The sequence below is a fragment of the Lupinus angustifolius genome, chromosome LG11 (genome assembly GCF_001865875.1).
Source record: "Lupinus angustifolius cultivar Tanjil chromosome LG11, LupAngTanjil_v1.0, whole genome shotgun sequence".
Classification (NCBI taxonomy): domain Eukaryota; kingdom Viridiplantae; phylum Streptophyta; class Magnoliopsida; order Fabales; family Fabaceae; genus Lupinus; species Lupinus angustifolius.
The window spans coordinates 23738908-23749131 of NC_032019.1; positions in this window are offsets into that span (position 1 = coordinate 23738908).

Sequence of the window (10224 nt, forward strand, 5' to 3'; positions counted from 1 at the left end):
CCCAAGAAGTTCCTATAACATGTCTATTTTTAGGTCTAGGAACAAGTTCCCAAACTTCATTTTTATCAAACTGGTTTAATTCTTCTTGCATCACAAGAATCCAATGTTCATCCTTGATTGCATCATCAATCTTGGAGGGTTCTATTTGAGAAACGAAGGCCATGTTTAGACAAGCATTTTCTAGAATTAAACGGGTAGTAACACCCTTACTTATATCACTAATGATGTTGTCAATAACATGATCTCTATGAGTTCTCCATTCTTTTGGTAAATCAGAGTGAATATGCTCTTCTTGAGAAGATAGATCATCATCCATTTTCAAATGCTGAGTATTAGTTGTAGAATTATTAATATAATTTTCTTTAGCAGGGGAACTTGGCAAATCCTCTTCATCAAAGATTAACACATCCTTTATCACAAGATTGATTTCATCAGAAGATACATGAACGATTTCTTCCAAAGGTAGAGTTCTTTTATTAAAAAATCTATAAGCTTTACTCATAAGAGATTAGCCTAGGACCTTCATCAACTTTTGCATCAAACTTGCCTAAGTTATCCTTACTATTATTTAAAACATAGCATTTACAACCAAATACATGCAAATGAGAAATGTTTGGTTTTCTACCTTTAAAGAGTTCGTAGGGGGTTTTCTTAAGAATTGTCTTATAAGAACTTGGTTCAAAACATAACATGTAGTACTTACTGCATCAACCCATAAATATTTTGGGAGGTTAGTTTCATTTAACATTGTATGAGCCAGTTCTTCTAAAGACTGATTCTTTCTCTCTACAACACCATTTTGTTGTGGTGTTCTAGGAGCAGAAAAGTTGTGATTAATGTCAAGATTCATCATAGAATTCTTCAAATGAAGAGTTTTGTATTTCTCCTCCATGATCACTTCTTATAGCATCGATTTTTAGTGATTTTTCATTCTGAACTCTTTTAGCCTAAATGCTAAAGGCTTTGAATGCCTCATTCTTATGAACTAAGAATAGAGTCCAAGTATATTTCGAAAAATCATCGTCTATAACAAGAACATAGTAGTTACCACCATAACGTTTTGTCCTTGAGGGACCAAATAAGTCCATGTTTAGTAACTACAATGGTCTATCGGAAGAAACCATGTGCTTAGATTTAAATGAAGTTTTTGTTTGTTTACCCACTTGACAAGCACTACATAATTTCTCTTTAAAAAACTTCATTTTGGGTAAACTAACAACTAAATCTTTCTTTATGAGTTTAATATATATATATATATATATATATTATTTATCCTCTTACTAATGAGTTTAGAGTTTTGAGAATTCTTACTTTCGATGATGCACTTATCTGGGTAGAATGTCACATGGAAGCCTTTGTCGCATAATTGACTTATGCTTAGAAGATTGTGCTTGAGTCTTTCAATATATAGTACATCTTTTATGGTTGTTGATGGTGGCTTGCTAATTCTACCAACTCCAAGTACTTTTCCCTTGTTGTTATCAGCATATGTGACATAGTGTTTGTCCCTTGGAGTGAGGAAATAAAACTTGTTTCTATCGCCCGTCATGTGCTTTGAGCAACCGCTGTCTAAGTACCATAAGTTGCAGGTGACTCTCAAATTATCCTGCAAAACAGTTTAAGTTTTATTAGGTACCCAATATTCTTTAGGTCCTACATAATTAGTACCTATCTCGACCCATCTAAAATGACCTAGGGGTACACCATATTTTCAAATTATGCAAGTATATGGTGTATGTCCATGGTTTTTACAATATGTACACGTGGGTTGATGTTTATGTATCCTAGATTTATTATTACCATTTTCAAAAGCATGGATACTTTGTTTTTCAAAGTTTATCTTAGTTGAGACACTTTGTTTCTCAGAAACATGACTTTTTGAATAGCTCAGACCTCTTTAGTCTGTTGATTGTCTTTGATCATTAATGATCTTTTCTAAACTTTTACTACTCTTGTTTATCTTATTAAGTTCAAGACTTAAAGTTGACACTTTATTTTCAAGAATAATGTAGTTTTGACATGAAGATGATGAGAGTTTGTTTCTAAATGCGTCTAACTCAGTTTTTTGTTTAAGAAACATTTTTGTGAGTTTAACATATAAATCATGCAAGTCATTAAATGCAGCTTTTAATTCAAAAGAATATAGTTGAGTATTATTTACCTCTTCATCATCAAAATGATGAGATGCCATCAAGGAAAGATGTGCTTGTTCTTCATTTTGTTGTTCAGAAGTGGATCTGGTATCATTGTCTTCCCAAGCAATATAGACTCTCTGTCTAGTCCTCATTTCATTCTTCCTTTTGAAGGAATTATTTTTCAAGTTTGGACAGTCCATCTTCATATGATCAGGCTTGCCACATTCGAAGCATGTGAAATTTTGGTTTTAAGTGGAGCCATCATTGTTCTTGGTGAATTTTCTCATTTGTCCAATTTTCTCATTTTGGTTTTAAGGAATTTGCTAAACTTATTTACAAGAAGACTCATGTCTTCCATTTCTTTCTTCTCAGATTCATCTTTTGATAATTCATATTTGTCTACTTTCGCCTTGAGAGAAATATTCTTCTTTTTCTTTTCTTGCTCTTCATGTTGGTCAAGTTGGCTGAGTTCTAATTCATGTTCCTACAATTTACCAAACAATGCAGCCAAAGACATTTTCGATAAACTTTTCTTTTCAGAAATGGTTGTTACCTTAGGTTGCCATGTTCTGGTGAGTGATCTTAGAACCTTCAAGTTCAAGTCAATGTTTGATAGTACCTTACGAAGTGTAATACGGTGATTTGTAAGATGAGTAAACCTCTTTTGAAGATCTAGAGTTTTCTCTCCAGGTTTCATATGAAACATTTCATATTCTTGGGAAAGAGTGTTGAGTCTTGATCTTTTTACCACCTCTGTTCTTTCATGTGTTGTCTCTAGAGTATCCCACATTTCTTTGTCATATTTACAGTTTGATATTATAAAGAACTCTTCTATGCCAAGTGTTGATGTGAGGATGTTCTTTGATTTGAGATTATACTGCACCTTCTTTTTATCTTCATCATTCCGTGAAGATTTCGGCTTTACTTCTCTTACGTTGTTGATTACAATGAAAGGTTCACATGGTTCTTCTTCAATTGCATTCCATATGTCCAAGTCTTAAGATTCTATGAAGATCTTCATTCTAATTTTCCAAAATTCATAGCACTCTCCAGCAAAGCTTGGAGGGCAGTTGATGTTGGAACCTTCTCCTAGGAATGATCTTGAGGCCATCTTCAATATAGGATCATATTTGAGAATATCTTACTCAAAAATTGCTCTGGTGCCAATTGTAGGAATGAGATTTCAACGAATGGGGGGGGGGGTGAATTAGTTGACTTTAAATTATGGCCACTTTTTCTGCAAAATCAAGAGTTAAAGTGCAGTAGAAAATATATGCAGAAATTAAACAAATAAATAATCAACGAGATAAGGGAAAAGAGAATACACAAAGATTTTTATATTGGTTCACCTTCTTGTCCACCGAAGGCTACGTCAAGTACTCATGCAGCACAAGAGATTTCTTCACTAAAGATTATGAGTTGCAATTACAATATCTTTCTTCGGGATCTCTATGTACCTTACACACTCCCTAATCCTTATTCACTCTTGGAAAACACCTTTCCAAGTGATTCTAATCCCCTTTCTTATCACACCCTTGTGAAAGAAAGTATTCTGCAATAGAAATGAGGAATGTATAACAATGGCAGATTGCCTTTACAAGTTTGAAAGTAATATAACTTGCAATCCAATCAACTCTTTTGTATACTTAGTAATAATACTCTTTATAAGTTTGTAAACTTTGAAACACTTTACTTTAAGCAAATTCAGAAAAATCAACTTTGAATGTTTAAGAACTAGTTACCAAAAGTGCAGAAAACAATTTCAGAATGTGTGGAAGAGCATTTAAAATTTGTATGAGAGTTGTGTGTTTGTGTTGTGAGATTCAATGCCTTTAAATAGACTTTCCCATCACCTATAGTGCCTCTACGAAAAGGTAGGAATAGATTGGAGTGAAGACATTTTGTTTGGGATGATAACCTTTCATTTTGAAATCTGAAATCTGATGCAACAACACTCAGTAATCGGTTACAACCAGTGGACAATTGATTGCCCAAACATTTTGTACACTAGGCATTTAAATTCGATTTAGAGTAATCGATTACAACAAGTGGGTAGTCGGTTACTCAACTTCATTAAAACTGGTAATCTGTTACTCAAAGATAGTAATACATTACTCTGATCAGTTTTAAGTTGGATCAAATGGTGTGTTAGCAGGTTTACAGTCATAGTATTTATATTTCTTTAAGATATTTTCCACATAGTGATATTGATCCAAAGAAATTCCTTCTTTTGACCTAGTAATTTTTATACCAAGGATTACACTTGTCTCTCCAAGGTCTTTCATATCAAAGTTGTTATAAAACAATAATTTCACATTATTCCCAACATGAATGTTGGAACCAAATATGAGTAGGTCGTCTACATAGAGATATATGATAGTTCAAATGTCATTTTCTGATTTGTAATCAATGCATTTGTCACTTTCATTCACCTTAAACCCATTTTATGTCGTTAAACTTTTCATGTCACTATTTAAGTGTTTGCTTATGATAATACAATGACTTATCTAACTTGCAAACCTTATTTTCTTGCTCATGTATTACAAAACTTTTAGGTTGTTCCATATAAACTTATTCTTCTAAATCACCATTTAAAATTTTTGTCTTAACATTCATTTCATGTACTACTAAATCATGTATCCTACGAGCGATATTAGTACTCTAATGGATGTGATTCTAGTAACATGTGAAAATGTATTGAAGAAATATACATTCACCCTTTGCCTAAAACCCTTGGATAGAAGACAAGCCTTTTATTTATCCACTGTACCATCATATTTTAGTTTCTTTTTAAATACTCACTTACAACCAAAAGGTTTGCAACGAGGAGACAACTCAGATAAATGTCAGGACTTGTTAGACTCTAGAGAATTCTACTCATCATGTATGGCCTATTACCATAAATCAGTATCCAAAGAAGTCAAAGCTTCTTGGAGAGTTGATGGATCCTCTTCCAATGTATAGACCATATAATCAGGTCCATACTCTCTAGCAGTTCTTTCTCTCTTGCTTCTTTTAGGTTCTATTTTTAATCCATCAATTTTATCATTATCTTTAATCACAAGTATGTGACTAGTTGATGTACCCTTATAAATGATTTCATGAGTAATTAATACACATTCATAGGCTCTACTTATGAGTTTAATTCTCTAAGGTGTATACCCTCATAAATGATTTCATGAGTAATTCTTTGTATCTCATTGGACTGAGAATCTATTGATTTATCATCAATCATCTAATACTTGAGGTAACGACTAACAACATACTTTTTAGTCTCAACTTACTTAGTGAAATTTGTCTTTTTTAATAATTAATTAAATAACCCAATAATGTTAAAGTATAAAAGAAGCCATATAATTTAGTGAAGGGTATCGTTTAACATAGACGGATAGGATGCTAATAGCTTTCCTACTTCGTAGCCGACTCCCGATCCTCGATATCAAAGTCCAATGCCAAATGTTATTGGGCCAAAAGATTTTTCTAGATGTTTGACTAAAAACTTATAGTGGCGACTTTGAGAAAGTCGTGCAGCCGAAAATCGGGGTGCGACAATGATGGAGAAAGAAAAAGTTGAGTAACAACATACTCAACTTGGGACAAGAAAAAATGAAGGATGAAGGCTTCAATTTATAACATGAGGTTTTTTTTCAAGTTCTTCATCTATCTGATGTTGGACTTGGGAGTTTATTTATTTTCAAAATTCTTCTATGTCAGACTTGGAAGTTTTTTAGATTTGACACCCAGAAGTTCCCACTAATGGTTTCCAAAAAAGTAAGTTCCAACAAATGTATACGTGCATAACAAAGTAACCAGTGTCATTGACTTTCTTTGACTCCAACAATGACGCAACCATGTGATTAATATGTGTATCCTTTTCTATAGGCATTAAACCACTTTTCAAATAAATTCTTGAGGTTAAACCAATACATAACCTTCTAGTCATGATACCCATACTGCTTGAACAAGGTCTTCATATTCGTGATATTCACAAATTTCATATCCATAGGTGGAAACATATCATTCCTTTCATGCTTATATTGAATGTTACCATTATTGTCTCATAAATTGACCAACATAATGTTATAGATATTTAATATTTATAATGTATGTTGTAATAATGAACACAAGATATACTACCTCACACACAAAACAAGATAAACTAACATTGCCGAAAATATATATTAACAACACTAAACATAGTAGACCACATCAATAAGGAAATATAGGAATTTGTGGAAAGAATGATGTCTTGAAGTGAATTGAAAAAACTCACTAGTCCCACTTTGCTTGGAGGAGGGAAGCTGAAAGGCTTTATAAGCCTTAAGTTGCGGCCCAACATTATTTTTAATAAAATATTTATTTATTTAAATTTTTGGGGCCTTTTGGGATTGGATCGTGTGTTGACCAAGTCAACACACACATGCAACAAGGAAAGAGTCGTTAGAGAGCCATTGGAGGAGATCTTGACCATTATGATAGAGTCGTTGGTGAAAGAACCGTTGGAGGCCTCAGGCTATAAATAGAGGCATCCTTCCCTCATTATAATTTGCACCAAGTTGAAGGAGTTTACCTCTCAACTTCTCCCCCCCCCCCCCCTTATATTCCACCAAAGCATTTCCGGCAACCTTCTCCCACTTTCTTTCCATGACACTTAAGAATTGTAATAGGCAGCTAAAGTGGGAATTTTGAGAACTAACACTGGTAGTCAGTATTGTGGAAAAAAGAATTGGTATGGGTAGTCATACTGTGGGAATTCGAGAATTGACACTAGTAGTCATATTGTGGGTGTATCCGAAAGCGATTCTTACAGTGTAGTAAGAAATCGTATAATAGAGAACTGGTGTTTTATCCTGGGGATGACGTGGTTGATAGTCTTCTTGCACAATTTTAACAGTGCCATGAAACGTCTTAAAGAGAGCGACATGGTCCTCACTCAGCCAGTAACAATTATTTCGTGTCATTCAGAATTGTTGCGAGCTATGATAACAACAATTTTAAGACGTTTCTACTACAATGCAGTCGTAGATAATATTACTAGACCGAACAACTATGACCTGAAAAAGCTATTTTGGTTTGACAGAATAAATTTCAAACGTTGACAACATAAGATGAAATTTTTCCTCGCTATGAGAAAGGTTGCCTACGTTCTGAAAAATGACATCTCAGTGGTGTCGAATGAGGCTGCAAAAAGAGGAAAGGGTTAAACTGGATATTAAAATAGCTCTCTAGAATTAAAGTTATTACTTATGTAAGAACTTCATTCTGAATGGGCTGTCTGATGATCTCTATGATTACTACAGCTCATGCAAGTCTGCCAAATTAATTTGGTATACACTTGAATAGAAATATGATAACGAGGAAGCTGGCACTGAAAAATATACTATCAATTTCATGATTTTAACTGCATATCAAATGATGAGAGTTTGAACAATAACAATGTGAAACTGAGTTCGAATTATGAAAGTTTGTTTGTTTATGAGAAAATTATGACTTATTTAGTTTGCTTAGCTTTGAACTTATGGTTGAGTGTTGTTTTACTTCATAGGTTTTAGGAAAAACAATGTAAACATTTTTTGTTATTGGTTTTATTTTTATGGAGAAAGAGTTACATTCCAAATCCAAATTTACTGTATTTGGATTTGCGCAAATAGTATTAGGAACTTTTTTCCTGAACCGGGATGAATTGCTAAATTCCAAATTGTATATGATAACTGCATTGGTAATAGTCAATCAATATTATACATAACTTTTTCCAGTGCATATATCTTTTAATTGCCTTTAAGCATATAAGGTAGAGTTTGGTGTCCAGAATATTTTTTTACATTCATTGGCATGTAATTTGGTAATGTGTCTAGCAGCCAAATGGAATTCATAATCATTGCAATTGAGGAGTAAGTAGAAATTATGGATTCCTAAATTTTTAGTAAGAATATTTCTACTGTTTACATTTCCTGACATCACATTCCCGAGAATGTGCCTGACTGTCGGATATCAAACATCACCTAGTTATTTGGAAAGTGCAAATATAGGTTCATCGAATATACAATTTGGTAAATTCTCATTGAATAATTATTTAACTTCACTTTGAACTCCATGAGTGCATTTCAAGTGGCTCCAAGAACTAAATTTACATGTTCATATGAATAGGATTGCTCATTGAATCAATTAACCATAGAAAACAGTGTTAAACTGTTACATTAGTATTATCATAACTCATAATTTAGACTCAGCTACCTACATCACGATCTGAGTATAAGTTCTGCAAGATTGATGTGCCACAATTTGAGTATAAGTTTGGCAAATTCTGATAACAATTAATGCTTTCAATTGTGGTATTTTCTTAACATTGATATTTTCTATATAGGATATAAATGTAGGATAAACAGTTCATGTACATGTTTAAGTTAAACTGTTTCATTAGTATTATCATAACTCATAATTTAGACTCAGCTACCTACATCACGATCTGAGTATAAGTTCTGCAAGATTGACGTGCCACAATTTGAGTATAAGTTTGGCAATTTCTGATAACAATTAATGCTTTCAATTGTGGTATTTTCTTAACATTGATATTTTCTATATAGGATGTAAATGTAGGATAAACAGTTCATGTACATGTTTAAGTTATATGTAACTGAAATTGAAAATCAACTCAACAAGAAAATAAAGAAACTCATAAGCGATAGAGGCATAGAGTATGACTCTAACATGTTTAATGATTTTTATAAATTAAATGACATTATTCATGAAACAACTGCACCATATTCACCTGAAATGAATGGTAAAACTGAAATGAAAAATAGAACTTTAACTGAATTAGTTGTAGCTATTATGTTAAGTTCTGGTGCACCACCCTCTTGGTGGGGTGAAATTTTATTAACTGTACGCTATGTGCTAAATAGAGTCAAATTTCCTCATATGAAATTATTAAGAATAGACAACCAAACTTGTCTTATTTGAGAACTTGGGGTTGTCTGACCTATGTCCAGATACCATACCCCAAGAGAGTTAAATTCGCAAGTAGAGCCTATGAATGTATATTCATTGGGTATGCTCTAAACAGCAAGGCGTACAAGTTTTATAACCTTAACATGAAAGTGATCATTGAGTCTAACCATGGAGACTTCAATGAAATGAAATTCCCATTTAAATTGAGGAATAGTGGGGGCACAACAAATAGTAACATGTGATTAATAATAATGATAATAACGATGGGTTAGAAATATAACCTAGAAGAAGTAAGAGAACAAGGACTGATAGAGAGTATGGACCTGATTATATGGTCTATACATTGGAAGAGGATCCATCAACTCTCCAAGAAGCTTTGACTTATTTGGACGCTGATTTGTGGCAAGAGGCCATAAATGATGAAATGAATTCTCTAGAGTCTAACAAGACCTGGCATTGAGCTGACTTGCCTCTTGGTTGCAAACCTATTAGTATTAAGTGGATATTGAAAAAGAAACTGAAACTTGATGGCACAGTGGATAAATATAAGGCTCGCCTTATGGCTAAGGGTTTCAGGCAAATGGAGAATGTAGATTTCTTCGACACCTTTTCACCTATTACTAAAATAACATCCATTAGAGTACTAATTTCGCTCGTTGCGATACATAATTATTAGTACATCAAATGGATGTTAAGACTTCTTTTTTAAATGGTGATTTGGAAGAAGAAATCTATATGGAAGAACCTAAAGGTTTTGTAATACATGGACAAGAAAATAAGGTTTTCAAGTTAGATAACTTGTTGTATGGTCTTAAGCAAGCACCTAAGCAGTGACATGAAAATGTTAACAACTTAATGATCTCGAATGAGTTTAAGGTGAATGAAAGTGACAAATGCACTTATTACAAATTAGAAAATGACATTTGCATTATCATATATCTCTATGTAGACGACCTACTCATATTTGGTTCCAACATTTATGTTGTGAATAATGTGAAATCATTATTGTGTAACAACTTTGATTTGAAAGACCTTCGAAAGGCAAGTGTAATCTTTGGTATAAAAATTATTAGGTCAAAAGAAGGAATTTCTTTGGATCAATCTTACTATTTGGAAAAGATCTTAAAGAAATATATATACT